The sequence below is a fragment of the Rhinolophus sinicus genome, linkage group LG12 (genome assembly GCF_036562045.2).
Source record: "Rhinolophus sinicus isolate RSC01 linkage group LG12, ASM3656204v1, whole genome shotgun sequence".
In the NCBI taxonomy this organism is placed as follows: Eukaryota; Metazoa; Chordata; class Mammalia; order Chiroptera; family Rhinolophidae; genus Rhinolophus; species Rhinolophus sinicus.
The window spans coordinates 39328303-39344423 of NC_133761.1; positions in this window are offsets into that span (position 1 = coordinate 39328303).

The following is a 16121-nucleotide window of genomic DNA, read 5'->3' on the forward strand; positions in this document are numbered from 1 at the left end:
ACACTCTTAGCACCTCCCCCCTTTTTAAATTAAAGTCTGTGCCACATAAATTCTTCTTTCAGCTCCTAACATCCTCATATATAGTCCCCTAAGATAGAATTTAGAATAGCTCCTGGCCAGCTTTCTCTCCTCTGGCCCACATCTGATGCCCAGAACAGTCTTATGTTTCTCTTACAAGACAAACTCTAGATGAAATAATCCTGATACAGTATCAATTCCTCTTTTTTTCTGTTGCAGAAGCAGCTGCCTGGCCTATTTATGCAATTTGGTTTTCTAGTTTATGGTTATGGTCCATTGTGTCTGAAGTGTTGAGATAAGGGACAGGAACACTCAACCCCATCACCCTCTTTTTTTTATTTTCTTTTTTCTTTTTTGTCTGGAGAACTCATAGCACAATTTGATTCGCAGGTACCTTTACAACAGATCTTTTCCCAACCCCCAACTCCATGGATTTCACTGTGGATAAAGGTTTCAAAGCCATTTTTCACTAAATGATTTATTAATTTAGCCTGTGGTTCAAAACATCCTGTGGAGTGCAGCATTTAGTTTACATTGGTGTCATGGTTGAGACTTTCACTATGCTACCCAGTTATTCTCCATTTCCCCAGTGAACCATAAACTTCATGAAGGAAGGGACCATTTTTATTTAGACCACTCTTATATCTTCTTCACCCAGCACAGTGCCCAGGAATTTTCAGACACTCCACAAAATGTTGTTAATGGAATAAATTAACTCTTTTGCCATCACTGTTTTAAAGAATATGTAAAAATTACAAGCTTCTTGGTATATTTTATTATTTTTCAGTAACCATATATATTCTTACTTTGTAATACCGATGAAGAGTTATGAATGCAGAACTGATTATGAAAGATATTGGAGAAAAGTAAAATGAATGGGATTTAGCAAAGATATGCTAGAAACATTTAATGAAGAAGTGAAGGCTTGCTTATATTCTCAGAATCATAATATGAAACTCTTTAGAAAACTGCATGAAAGTGGTTAGTGGAAGGTTTCCAACTATACCCTGTAATAGCCTCTGCACCTCTCTATCCTGAAATGATAAACTGTATTCTCTGTGGACTTCCCTGGATGGAAACCAATCAGGCAACTGTACAAATACTACAAACACCTGCACATTGGAAACATTTAACAGTGCCAGCACCGAACCATTCTTTTAGTTTATCTCAAAGAATGTTCCCAGCTAATCCTCTCTTGGGGACATAGATAAACACTCTGAAGCTAATACGGTCTTAACATAAATTAAAAATAATGCAAAAAAGACATTTTAGAGCATACAGTATTTTGTTACGTTTGCATTTCTAGTCCCATTTTGAGACTCTCATTGTTGAAAAGAAAACATTTTCATATTACTGTTCTGAAGAGGCCAGTAACCTCAGCACTACACACTCTGGTCGATTTTTTTCCCCTTTCCTCCCTCAGTAACAACTTAGAAAACCCAGATGCTAAGCTATGGAACAGGTTCCCACAAAGCACCTGGCTTCTTGGAATATATCTCAGGTAGCTGGGCTGCTAGTTGCATTTCCATCTGACTTTTTAAAAGTTGATTGTAGATCCAAGATTTCCTTCTAAATTTAAAATATCTGGACTATCATCAGCTTTTTTTTTTATAAATGGTATTTTAGTGACATTGTATCCAAGTAAATATTACATGCCACATGTTATTTTATAATACATAATATAAATTATAATATACAGTATAAATAACACGTTATATGATATTTAATATAATTTTATTTCTATAGGTGCCTTGTATTATATCTAAAAAGAAATCCAGGATTATATTTCCAATAAATATTTTTTTCTCCTAAAATAATCTAAAATATCTACCTTTGACTAATGTTTTCCTTTGCTTTTAAAAATACTGACCTAATCAGTGAAGCATCTTAGTAGGAGACTATTTGTTTGGAATGTCTCTTAATTAATTAGCTATTTCTTACATCCCACATCATCTTGAAATAATTTAAGAAAATATTATAATTTAAAAATTCCCTTTTTATGTATTTCTTCCAATGTGAGAACAGTTTTTATTTAATTTTTCTATGATTTCTAGTTTTCCCCATTCATTCCTAAAATTCTGCATCTATGCTATTTGAAAGGCTTTTTATTAATAACTCCATATATCTCTAAAATGCCTTGATGTTTTTAGTCACTCTGTTTACAATCACTCTGTCAATATTTCCTTTATATATCATCTCACCTAAACTTTGATTATGTTTTTTGATTTGTCATTTCATCTGAATTATATTTTTCTATTTCTCATTCCCTATCAGAATTCAGTAATACTCTCCTCTAAAACCATGCTTAGTTTTTCAAATGAGTGTTTAGGTCTATGCCTTCTATGAATAAAGCCATGTAAAGGTATTCATAGGTGCTTCTCAAAGCTTAAATAGTGTATTTCTAGCATATTTCTGTAGTTCTGTATTTCAGAGAGCCTAATTCAAGAGGGCCGCAATAACATATAGGTTTTTGGTTAGATGCAATAAAGATATGGTATCTAATTACAACAAATTGGAATCTAACACTCTATAAAGTAAGAAAGGAATAATTTAAATGGTTATGTAATTCCTGAGTTTAGGTGTTTGCCTCTTTCTGCTATTTGTTGTATACCATCATCTAAATGTTTGCCACTTATTCTTACCATTAAATATAAACACATATTTATTATTATTTGAAATATGAGGTAAGGTGGTGAACAAAAAAATCTACCTTTTAGCAGTAAAAAAGAAGTGAGGTAAAGATATTCCCAACACTGAGCAAGCCATATTTGGGAATAGTGGACCCCAAGAGAAGAAGAAATAAGAAGCACTGACAAAATAACAGTGCAGATACCAAAGAACTGGGTTCACTTTGTGTCTGACAACTTTCCAGAATCAAGTTCTTGAGTCATGTAACTAAGATCCACATCAGCTTCAGCAGTTCTTCAGGGTGTAGAACACTCAAAATGTTTCAAAAAGGACAGATTGATTTGTTGCCGTTACCAAATGCTTATTTAGTGTACTTTAAATATTTAATCTTAGCTTAGATTATTTTCTTTAATTAAATTCAATAAAAATAAAAAATAAAAAATAAAATAAAATGCATTTTGTAGTTCACTACACTGAAAAATATGAGATTTTACCTCAGACAAGATAAATTATGTCATTTGGTGACATAATTTGTCACCAAGTGTCAATTGGTTTCTTTGGCTCTGATTGAACTGGACAGCTTTCCCTTTCTGCTCTCCTCCAATAGACCAGCTTTTTTCAGTTACATAATAACTTTATGTAGCTTGTAAGCTAAGAAGTCAATCCAAGGTTAAGCTGCTGATTGACAGAGAAGAAATAAATAATTCAACATGAATATTGTGTGGGAAAAAGGCATGTGATTTCAACAAAAGTGACTAGGGATAAGTGATATAGATCGATTCTTCCTCTAGAATCTTTGAGCATTCTAAGTCTAACTGAAGCAGATCATGAAAGCACACTGTCTATCATGCTGCTTTTGGGTTTTAGAGATCAATCTGTATAGCTGTGATGTGCTTGCTGTAAAGAGGTATGTGAACTTCTGCTTGACATTTAAAACATCTCAATTGTTTTAGAGAATCAGAAAGACAGACAGGAGAACCTTGAAGAAAAGTTAAAAATTAAAGTCTGGAGAAATTAATCTACACTTTGCAATCTGTAAATTAGCTACCTTTTCTAAAGTCTTCCTGAGCTAGGTGGGTTCTGTGAATTTGTGGACACATAATATAAACAGCTCTCAATTATTTAGAGAGGGGACTAGTGACATAGTGATTGGATATATTATTTATATTTGTCTCACAAATGTTTTGTAATGTGGGCATGCATGGTGCTTTCAGAAAAAAAGATTTAAAATAAAATGAGAAGCTATGTTCAATAATTCAATTTGGAAGGGAATGTTTTGCCCTAGCCCTCATCAACTACTAACATTCACAGAAATTTGAGTCCTAAGGGACAGTTCATTATTTTCCTTTCAGACATCTTTCCAATATTCTAAAATCTTTTTCTTCTTTTCAAACCCTTTTATTTCCTTTGTTGAAATGACTTTTGTCTCTTCATTTTAATTCTATGATCTTCTGTTTTCTCTATTTCTCACTACCTTCTTTAAACTCTACAGGAAACTGTCACGTTTCTGTGTATCTTATTTTCATAGCATCAATAATAAAAACAATTCTTACTTCAGTTTATTTAACTGTGATATTATAATTGATTTTAAATTATTCATATAATTTTGGTAAAATAACTCCTATTGATTTAAAACTGTTCAATTATTAATAGATATTCTCTTTACATTTAATATTCTTCATGTTTTTCTCTTCTCTCAGCATCACTGCGAGATTTTCAACTTTACATTTTTTATAACTTTATCAAGACATGCTTCACATATCATAAAATTCACCTATTTAAAGTATACAGTTCAAAAAAGTGTTTAGTATATTCAGAGTTGTGTGAATCACTACAATGTAATTTAAGAACATTCCAAAACCCCCAAAGAAACACAATATCCATTAGCAGTCATTTCTCATTCCTACTCGTTGCCTCCACCACACCCAGTTCCAGGCAACTCCTAGTCTTCTTTCTGTCTCTGTAGATTTGCCTGTTCTGGATATTTCTTATGAATGAAAACATGCATTGTGCTCTTTTGTGACTGGCTTCTTTCACTTAACATACTGATTTCAAGTTTTATCCAGGTTGTAGCTTGTATCTATACTTCATACGTTTTTATAATAATAATGATTTTACATTTAAAAACTGTCCGAATACTTTCTCTTTTCTACAATGTTATGTATCAATTCTGTCTCAGTCATGCAATAAAGTTCCACATTATTTAAATAATATACTCACTTTGATGATGAAATGTGTATTTAAACATGTATTTCCTAAATTTACATATTATTATCTTACTGTCTCAATGGGCAATTGTAGACAGGAAATAGATGTGTCCCCTCCCACCGCTAATAGCCTTTTACTTTTCATATGCTGAGTTTTCTCATCTAATACTCTCCTCAAACTTATATTAGTAAGACTTCCCAGACAAGTCATAATTTTGTGAATAGAAGAGCTGATAGCCTTTTTTTTTTCATTCTTTCTGTACATAACAAAAATTAATCTGGTGGTGGAGAAATGGAAAAGCATACATAGTCTATTTCTGTTGTATAAATTAGAAGGTATAGGGAGATTTCTATTAATTTGTTATAGCACATAATTCAAATATCAGTTGATTAAATCCAGTATTCAGTTACTCAATGAGCATTTATTCATCCTGACGCTCTCATGGAATTAGTTTTGTATGAAATTAACAGTGTTGGATGATAAAATGCATATTTAAAAATGAACTGTAACAAAGACTTGTTATAAAACTCCAGATGCACTTTTCAGTTTTTGGTTCTGATGTGAGTACATGTCAGTCACAGCCAAAAGAAATTTTTCCAGTGGTATCCCAATTGATGCTTCTTCCATATGTTTTTGTTGCCATTTGCATACCACAGCTTTTTGGTTTGTTCCTGCAATGTAGGGTTATGAAGAGGAATCAGACTTGCTGTCTTTGCCAGGTTTAGTGAGTTTTCAAGTGTATTTATTTATTTGTTTGTTTATTTATTTAAACAGTGTGTAGAAAGCAACACCAAGTCAGTAACCTGGAATAACATTCTTAAAATAGAAAAACCTGGAATTTTTTTCTATACAGTGGAAGACTGATTGCATTAATGGACAAATCTGTCACACCTCTCTGGAGCCAAACCTATTGCTGGTTATTGTTGCATCTGCACATACTGGCTCAGGCTTGGGCATGTAACTTGTTTTGGCCAATGGTATCTAAGAAGAATCTAGAAAAAGCACTTGAGCACTTCTGTTGATACTCTTCCTTCTGCCATCACTTTGAGAACTTGACTGCATGACTAGGCAGTTTACTAGAGGATGAGACATGTGGGAAACAGCTGAGTAGATACATTCAACTGCATGTGATAGCTCACCACTAGATATGTGAGGGAGCTAGCTCGTTTAATAGCCAAAGTTCCCAGCCAAGCCCAGCCTAAATTTCTGCCCCACAGATTCATGGGCTTCATAAATATTTATTGTTATTTGCTATTCAGTTATTGTGGTCATTTATAATGTAGCATTATTATCGCAATAGATAATTGATATATATAGGTATATATGGATTCTCAAAAAATGTTCAATCATACTTATTATTAATGCTATCACCAGAATACCTTCTAGTCTACATAGGAATGGAGGTAGAAGTTGGAGATATGTCATAAGTAGTAAATCTAATTTATCTGTTATCACTGGTGAATAACATATTAAACTTTGCTGAGAATGTCACAAGATAATTGAAACTTACTACTTAAAACAGAAAAACATGTTTATTAGCTTAATTATTTAGAAACAAACTTTTATGTAACAGCTAGAATCCTTACCTAGATTGTGTTGAAGAAAATACTTTTTAAAAATAACCTTTATTAGTACTGTTCATAATGAAAATAATATACAATAAGATTAGACAATTAAGTTCACGAACTTTCCACTGTGTAAGTGCATGGTGGAAATTTTGTGAACTTAATTGTCTGACCTTTCATATAATTATGGAAAATTTGTAACACATGGAAAAATAAAAGGAAGACAATCATCTTTAGTTCCAAGACTCAAAGATAATAGACAATTGTTAATATTTGATATATTTTAATACAGCTCTTTCTGGTCTATTTCTTTGTACATATGTAATTTACTTAACATCACTGTGACTGTACATTTTGCACCTTGTATAAACCTTGTATAAACATTTGTCTTTGTTTTAAATTATTACAAATTGTAAATACTACGGTAATAGCTATTTATCACAGCATAAAAATAGATACAATTTATACAAACATTCCATCCTATTGTATATCTCATTTTCATGTTTTATTTCCGTTATAAATAACATACTGGTGAACATTGATGTTCGTAGGGCCTTTTCCTCATAAAGGTGCTCATTTAAGAGAGTTTCAGAAGTAGAATTACTGAATTAAAGGGTAGAACATGGTAAGGCTCCAGATATATGCCATCGGATTACTTTTCCAAAGACATATCAATTTACCTTATCACAAACAATTTATGCTGTTTCAAACAGAGTTAACTGAGCATAAATTAGTCTTTACTTAATGACTTGTGGTCATTATTTTGAATATCGACTCTTGCACTGTAAAAACAGGGTTTATTTCAGAATTTACTGAGGACTATATAATGCTGTTTCTTCTTTCTATAAATGGCACTAAAATGCCCCAGCACAAACACACACACAGTCTTTCTTTCTTTCTTTCTTTCTTTCTTTCTTTCTTTCTTTCTTTCTTTCTTTCTTTCTTTCTTTCTTTCTTTCTTTCTTTCTTTCGTTCTTTCTTTCGTTCTTTTTTTTAGGTACAGATAACTTTATTATGAGGTACACTGTGCTGAGTATTTTTTTTTAATTAAAGTTTATTGGGGTGACAATTGTTAGTAAAGTTGCACAGATTTCAGGTATACAATTCTGTAATAAATTATCTATATCTCACATTAGGTGTTCACTACCCAGAATCAGTTCTCCTTCCATCACCATATATTTGACCCGATTTACCCTCTTCTAGAACCCCTCTTCCCCCTTACCCTCTGTTAACCACTACACTATTATCTATGAGTTTTTGTTTCTTCATTTGTTTGTCTTGTTCTTTTGTTGTTTTCAGTTTTATATACCACATATCAGTGAAATCATATGGCTCTCGACTTTTTCTGAGTTATTTCACTTAGCATTATAATCTCAAGATCCATCCACGTTGTTGCAAATAGTAGTATTTCATCTTTTCTTGTGGCAGAATAGTAAGTATTCCATTGTGTACATATACCACAACTTTTTATCCATTCATCTATCAAAGGACACTTTGGTTGTTTCCATGTCTTGGCCACTGTAAACAAAGCTGCAATGAACATTGGAGAACACGTGTCTTTATGTACAAATGTTTTCAGATTTTTGGGGTAGGTACCCAGGAGAGGGATTGGTGGGTCATATGGTATTTGCATTCGTAATTTTTTGAGGAACCTCCACACTGCCTTCCATAGTGACTGCACCAATCTGCATTCCCAGCAACAGTGTCTGAGGGTTCCTTTTTCTCCACAGCCTCTCCAACACTTGTTACTATTTGTCTTGTTGATAGCCATTTTGACTGGGGTGAGGTGATAGCTCATTGTGGTTTTTATTTGCATTTCTCTGATGATTAGTGATGTTGAGTATTTTTTCATATGTCTATTGGCCATTTGTATGTCTTCTTTGGAGAAATGTTTCTTCAGGTCCTCTGCCCATTTTTCAGTTGGATTGTTTGCTTTTTGTTTTTGAGTTGTATGAGTTCCTTATATATTTTTGATATTAGCCCCTTATTGGAGGTGTTCTTTGCAAAAATCTTTTCCCCTTCGGTTGGTTGCCTCTTTATTTTGTCTATGGTTTCTTTTGCTGTGCAGAAGCTTTTAAGTTTGATATGGTCCATTCATTTATTTTAGCTTTTACTTCCTTTGCCTTTGGAGTCAACTTCATAAAATGCTCTTTGAACCCAAGGTCCCTAAGCTTAGTACCTATGTTTGCTTCTATGCAATTTATTGTTTCAGGTCTTATGCTTAAGTCTTTGATCCATTTTGAGTTAATTTTGGTACTCAATAGATAGAAGTCTAATTTCATTCTTTTGCACATGGCTTTCCAATTTTCCCAGCACCATTTATTGAATAGGCTGTCTTTTCTACGTTACATGTTTTTGCTATTTTGTCAAAAATTATCTGTCTATATTATGTGCGTTTATTTGTGGGTTCTCAATTCGATTCCATTGGTCTATGTGTCTGTTTTTCTGTCAATACCATGCTGCTTTGATTATTGTTGCCCTCTAGTACAGGCTGAAGTCAGGGAATGTGAACCTTCAGCATTGTTTTTTTTTTCTTAGGATTGCTTTGGCTATTAAGGGTCTCTTGTGTTTCCATACAAATCTTATGATTTGTTTTGTTCTATTTCCTTAAAAAATGTCATTGGTATTTTGATGGGGATTGCATTAAATATTAATATTCCTTGGGTAATATGGCCATTTAAACTATGTTGATTATTCTAATCCATGAACACAAAATATCTTTCCATTTCCATGTGTCTTCTTCAATTTATTTTCTTAATGTCTTATAGCTTTCAGTGCATATGTCCTTCACATTCTTTGTTAAGTTTAAAACTCATAAGCATAGACAACAGTTTAGTGGTTACCAGAGTGTAATGGGGGGATGTAGAAGAGGGTAATGTGTTCAAATGTATGGTGATGCAAGGAGCACTGACTCTGGGTGGTGAACACACAATGCAATATATGCATTATAGTTTTGTACATTTGAAACCTATATAACTTTGTTAACAAATGTCTCCCCAATAAATTTAATAAGGAAAAAAAAACATGTAAAAGAAAATATAATGACAAGGGAAATTAAGGATGCATTAATTGAAAAGAAGTGTTTTAAAAGATGATATGCATGATGTATACATACACATAGACAGCATGGTACCAATAATATTTTTTTTAATTTGCATGCAGTTGCCTAATAAGACCAAGAGACTCTATGGTATACTATAACAATATTCTGTGTGACAGCATTAAAGGCTATTTGTAGAATCTTTGTTGGTTTTTCTAAGCTATCTACTTGCATGATCTAAAACAAGAGTAAATGGGTATTGGATTAGGATTTAGAGTACTCATGAGTCAACTTCATGGGTTCTATTGTATGAATTTTATGTCATGTAGTTAAGCTTCTCAGATGCTTCTTTGTCTCCCTTCCTGATCCTAGGTATATATTGAAATTGACATGTAAATTACATTGAAATAGCTCCACTATTACTTTTGGGTGATTGTACATTGAGTAGTTCTTATGACGTTTTCCATTGCTCTTCTGTATTTCAATAGATGTGCCAGTAATAATACAAACTTCATTAATATTCATCTTTTGATGAGCTGAGTACGTGAAATATAAAATTTATTAAGTGCCTCAAAACTTAATACCCTCAGAGGCCAAGGAGGTTATGCAAAATAAGTAAAGTATATTAGCCAATAGTCAGGTGCAAAGGGAACAGCTACTCACTATCAAATGACTATAGGCATATCTCATAGATATTGTGGCTTTGGTTCCAGACCACTACAATAAAGCAAGTATCTAAACAAAGTGAGATGTAAACTTTTTGCTGGTGGAGGGTGTTGCCTACAATTTGTAAAAAATGCAACATCTATGGAGCACAGTAAAACGAAGCTCAATAAAACGAGGAATGCTTGTGTTGGTGGAAAGCAACATGGGCCTTGTGGTGCCAGCACTAATGATTTTTTTCAAGAGAAAGTACAAGTCCAGTTTTTAAAACTATCTTTGTATTTTAATATCATAGTTATTATTTTAAATATTTAAAAAGTTTAAGGGCCAGGAAGACATAACTACAATTTAATTTGTCCTGTGAGCAACCAGTACTGATTTCTGACATTCAGACATATCAGTGTGTCAAATTTGAGGCCCCCTACAAGTAAAGAATTCTAATATAAAGACCAACAACTTTGCAAAGAATAATAAACTCACTTATTAAGCAGACATCTCAGCATAATGGGACTGCAAGTTGTCCAGGTGAATGAGATGACAAACAAGTAAGCCAATATTTTTCAGTTTTATGTACAGGATCTTAAGTGAATCATTTTAGTTTTCTTACATATGTACAGGAGCAGTGTCAAAATTTATAAACCTCAGTGTCTATAATTCTCCACGTACAAAATAAATGTGCATTCTAAAGGACTCTGGGAAAAAAAAAATTCCAGTAATCAGAGCAAAAGAGAGCCTAATTTAGGATTACTGGATGAGGCTATATGTAGTGTGAGACTGTGTCCCAGAAAAGGAATATTTCTCTGTTATATATGAAATTTGAGAATAAGTGTGGCAGGGATATACAAACTGCTTGGACAGCAGGAAGTCCACATTATTGGGTATTGTTTACTTATAGGAGTTGTATGGTAAGGAAGGGTGACCAATGCCTGGAAACTTTGAGTCTTTGGGGAAATTACAGCTCCTCTTGTAGGGAGAGTCTATGGAAAGCTAAATTCAGGTGCAACTTCTACATTGGAGAGGACTGGAGATCAATCTCATTTAGATTCTTCTAGAAGATGAGGACTGATCTTATTATTCAAGCATCTCAGCCTGAGCTCCCAAGGTAACTTGGGAACAATTCTCATTGCATCACATATACCTTGTTGCAGACAGGGTGGGACTAGAATCTATTGTAATAGGAAAATTATATGAAAATTCTTACTGAGGGCAGGTAGAAATTTTAGCCAGCACTCAGATCATCTAAATCTACATGTCGCCATCTGTGTCTATCTATCTGTGACTATGTTTTCCAAACAGACTACAACAATGACACATGCTGTTCTAGAACTTTGCCACTTTCTTACAAAGGGGTAGAGCCCAATTCCTCTCTCCTTGGTTCTGAGTTGGGACTGTGATTTGCTCATAACCAATAGAATGTGGTAGAAGTGACTGCATGGCTTCTGATGCTTGGTAATAAAAGACAATACGGCTTTGACTTTGTGACTCTGAACCCCAGTGCTCGTGCACAAGTCTCCATGTAAGCTGTTCCACTGCACTGAGGCCACAATGCTGTGAAAGTCCAAACTGGTCCATATGGAGAGAACACATGGGGAATCTCTGTGGCTAAATTGAGAGAAGCCCTGCCAGCCCCCAACTGCTCCAGTTCCGGCCACTATCTGACCGGCATGAGTCCCTGAGCTAAAAACAGACAACCAAATAAGTTCTCCCCAAATTTCTATCCCACAGAAACTGTGAGAGAAGATAGAGTTATTGTTGGTTTAAGCCACTAATTTGTAGAATGATTTGTTATGCAGCGCTACAACAGAAATCACTCTCTGTTTATCAGCCCTTTCTTCAAAGAGAATCTTTAAAAAGGAAGAAGTTCTAATTTATATGAGATATTAGTCTCAGGACCATCTACTTCCTCTCTCTATTGCTCCCATGGCACTTCACTCAACCCTCAAGACTGTATGGAGTAGTTTATAGCAAAATGATGCTTTTGAAGATAAGGAAAAGAAAATCTCGAGTCTCTACCACCCATTAACAAACTCCAGAGAAAAGTATCAAGAATGGGAAAAATGTGTGCTCATTCAGAGGGTTAAAGAGCAATTGATTTTCCTCCTTGAATAATATAAGGAGTCACTGCATCTGCCAGAAATACCAACATGGAAAGTAAAAGAATATCAACTAATCCATTATAGTTTAGATAATGAAAATTAGGGGTAAACTCTGACCTATAAAGTGGCCAAAGCTTTCCCTTGAAAATGATCTCAGTTCACGGGAAAACTAAACCACACAGATAAATTAAAAGCATGTTTAGGAAAAAAGTAATCAAGATTTGTAGAGCTACTGCCATGCATCACAGAAATTTACACTATCACACACAATGCTAAAATTTTAAAAATATGTTATCTCTTGAATTCAGATGGACAAGTTGAAGCTCCATGAGATTAAATATAGTGTCACCCAGATAATAATGAGCAGAACTTTGAACTCAGGTTTGCCTTCTGACAGAGCCTGGGTTTCCTCCATATTAATGCTCTCTGTAACATGCTTTGGGGCCTGAAAGTAACTTGGCAAAGAACCAAGAGAGATTCCTCTAGCGCTGCCATTCACTGCCTTGAATAATACATAATTCGTAAGTTTCAGTTTTAACTCCCCATGAGGCAGGGCACAGTTATTTCAGCACCTTAAATCTCAATGACAAATCCATCCTTTCTGATTCCCTGTGCTTGAGAGCTGAGTGCAATTTATCAAAGACAACACCACTCCCTTAATCTCACAGCGGCTAGGATGAGTATACAGTGCTTTTACACTTGATTATGCCTTCAGTCCTGGATCACAGGAAGCTGCCATGGAGTGATAGTTAACCTCCTCCAGTTAATCTCTCAAGGGGATTTTCCATTGAAGTTATTTGTTTTGTTTTGTTTTTCATTTTTTTAAATTAAAGTTTGTGAGGGTGACAGCGATTAGAAAGTTACATAGGTTTCAAGTGTACAATTTTGTAATACACCATCTATAGATCACATTGTGTGTTCACCACCCAGAGTCAGTTCTCCTTCCATCACCATATATTTGATCCCATTTAACCTCCTCTACCACTCCCTCTCCCCTTACCCTCTGGTAACTACTAAACTACAGTGGTTTGAACTCTGAACATATTCCAAGTTGCCAGACCTACCTGAATGCAAATGAGGACAGCGGTCACTAAGAACCAAATATGCTGATTTAGGCTTTTGAAGCTCAAGTCATTTGACCTGACAGCTCTGGTGTGAGATGAGGTGGAATGCAAATGTGCAAAGTGGTCGTTTTCCAGGCATCTACCATTTGGAGTCAGACTTTCCTGAAGATGAAAATCTTGCCTGTCCTTTTTCTATTGACAAAGTGTTTTGACCATGGCTGCCAATAAGGAATGATAATAATGCCTATAAAAAGTCACCTTACATTTGTGGCGCATGCCACGTTGAATGATGTGGTGTCATATCCGTTATTGTCTTTTATCCTTGAAGCAATTCAGTGAACTAGAAAAATTACTGCAGCCTTAGATTAGGCATATTCTTAAAGGACCCAGGTTCACTAGCATCCATTTAGGGCATGTGCTCCTGTGCTTGTACATAAAATGAACTCCTTTCTGTTTGCAGTGTATATGCTCTGCTATTTAAATTTTACTTTTTTATAATCCATTTCCCCTTTTTAAATCTCCCTATCCTTTGACTAATATCTTACTAGCATTGGCAAAACTAATTATTGAGAAGAAATGCACCCTTGAGACTGAACTCTTTGCTGAATTTCTGCTGGAAATGCTCCCTATCGCAAATGTTAACATAAGTTTATTCTTTTTTTTCTGCCTTCCTTCCTTCCCTCTTTCTTTCCTTCCTTCCTTTCTCTCATCTATCTTTGTGTCTTTCCATATTTCTATCTTTCCCTCTTTCTGCCCTTCCTCCCCCCTTTCCTTCTTTCCTTATATTGCTAGGAAAAATGTGTGTGTGTGTGTGCCGGAGAAGGGTAGAGATTAAGGGTTAGAAAGAGGATGGATTGAGTTAATCAAAGCAAAGGAAACATAAAGTTCCAAAAGAGATCCTTTAGAGGTTAAAGGCAGGATCTAGACAGGTGTGCATTCATACTAACTATGATTTTATGGCACATATGATTTTGGTGAGACAATGCTGACAGGCTCTGATTGTGCTGCTTCAAGTATTTCACTGTATACAGTGACAGCTGAAATCAGTCATAAGTAATACATTTTTTTCAGTATTTTTATATTTAGCAAATGTATTCTCTTCCTAGATTTAATTGTTAATGTTTATCAAGTGAATTAACATTCTCAAATGTGTGTGATAAATATTGCACTGCAATTATCATGATCCTTTCCCTAAATGATACTGCCTTGTATTTCAAGATCTTTATTTCGCCAGATGGTACTGAGATCACTAATACAGCCATCAGGATTTCCCATTTATGTAGAAATATAACATTGGAAATAGGTGTTAACATAGTGAGAATTATATTTCTTATACTTGAGAATTTTAGGATTGTTAGTGGGATATATATGTTTTATATATGATAGGGTATGAACATCTTTTAAACAAATAAAAGGTTAAACACAAACCTTCCCCAAGTCATTGAAATAATAATAATAACAATAATAACAATAATAGTCTAACAGAAATTTTCAAAATAATACCTAACATATTGTACAAACATAATCCTATGTGTCTGACATTTTTTTCATTTTATTTAAACAGAATTTACCAAATATTTTGATAGATGACTGCGGACATTTAATATCATGATTAAACCTTAGATTCTGGAGTCAGACAGGGCTGGATTTAACTCTTGCTTCTGATGCTTACTAGCTAAGCTTTCCAGACCTACTTTTCTCATTTGTACAATGGGGACCAAATTAGTAACTAATAAGGTTGCTAAAATTATAACATAAGATGCAGAATGTGAAATGATTAGCACAATATTTAGTATAAAGTCAGTGTTCAGTAAATAGTGCTGTTGGTATATTATAACTTAATGGTAATATTAATTCAGTTGCATTTACTAATATTTCATATCTTTTATGTATTCTGAAATATATGTATTTTTTTTCTTAGACTATCTAAAAACATCTTTTTTCTCTGTTTATAAATTTGCTTATTTACTAAGTACTTATTGAGTGACAACTATGTGCTGGATACCTTGTTGGAAGCTATGTTTAGAATGGTGAGCTACGTAGAATACTTTCTTTCTTTGAAATTGTAGTCAGTCTGAGAAGTAGATAATAAAAAAGCAAACTAAGAAATCTACATTTATTTGCATGTTTAACAAGTAATCGTTGATCAGGGATTGCTGATCCACTGTATATTAGACTCAGAGCATTTGTCCTGACATGAGGAACGGAGTGGGGAATTATCAGTAAGCATGTATCTAGAATCTTTGCTGTTTGGTTTAATAACTCTGGGCTCAAAGGTAATTCACTGTACACATGCAAGTTATGCCTTTTCTATCATTTCACAAAGCACAACTGATGGGTGCATGTGCATATGCATTTCTTTCACATCACCTTATCAGTTCCCCCAAATAATATAAAATGAATAAGTAGGTGAAGGGTTATTCTTAATAAACAAAAACAAACAAAAGAAAACATCATTCAAGAATGCTCAGCATCTCTGAGGCATGTGGAATGTAGACAGCAATAAAGCAAATCTGTTTTCCTACCTTCATTTATTTCCTGGAAAAACAAGATCTGCCCCATCCCCAATATCTACTCAAATCTTAATATTTGAAGTCTTAATGGAAATAAGAAAAAAGAAATCTTCAAAGATAGACTTCTGGAGTGTTGGTGCATGAATGGAGGATTAATGTGGTTTCTGTTGATCTAGATTTCTTTAGTAAATACACGAGGGGACCCTTTCTGGGTATAATGTTCATGGAGGTTTCTTCCCAGACTTCCTGGCTTCTGAGCTAAAGCCAAACCTTTTCCAATGTCTTGGGTGCTCACTCCAAAAGACCTTAATAAAAGCACTCAGAAG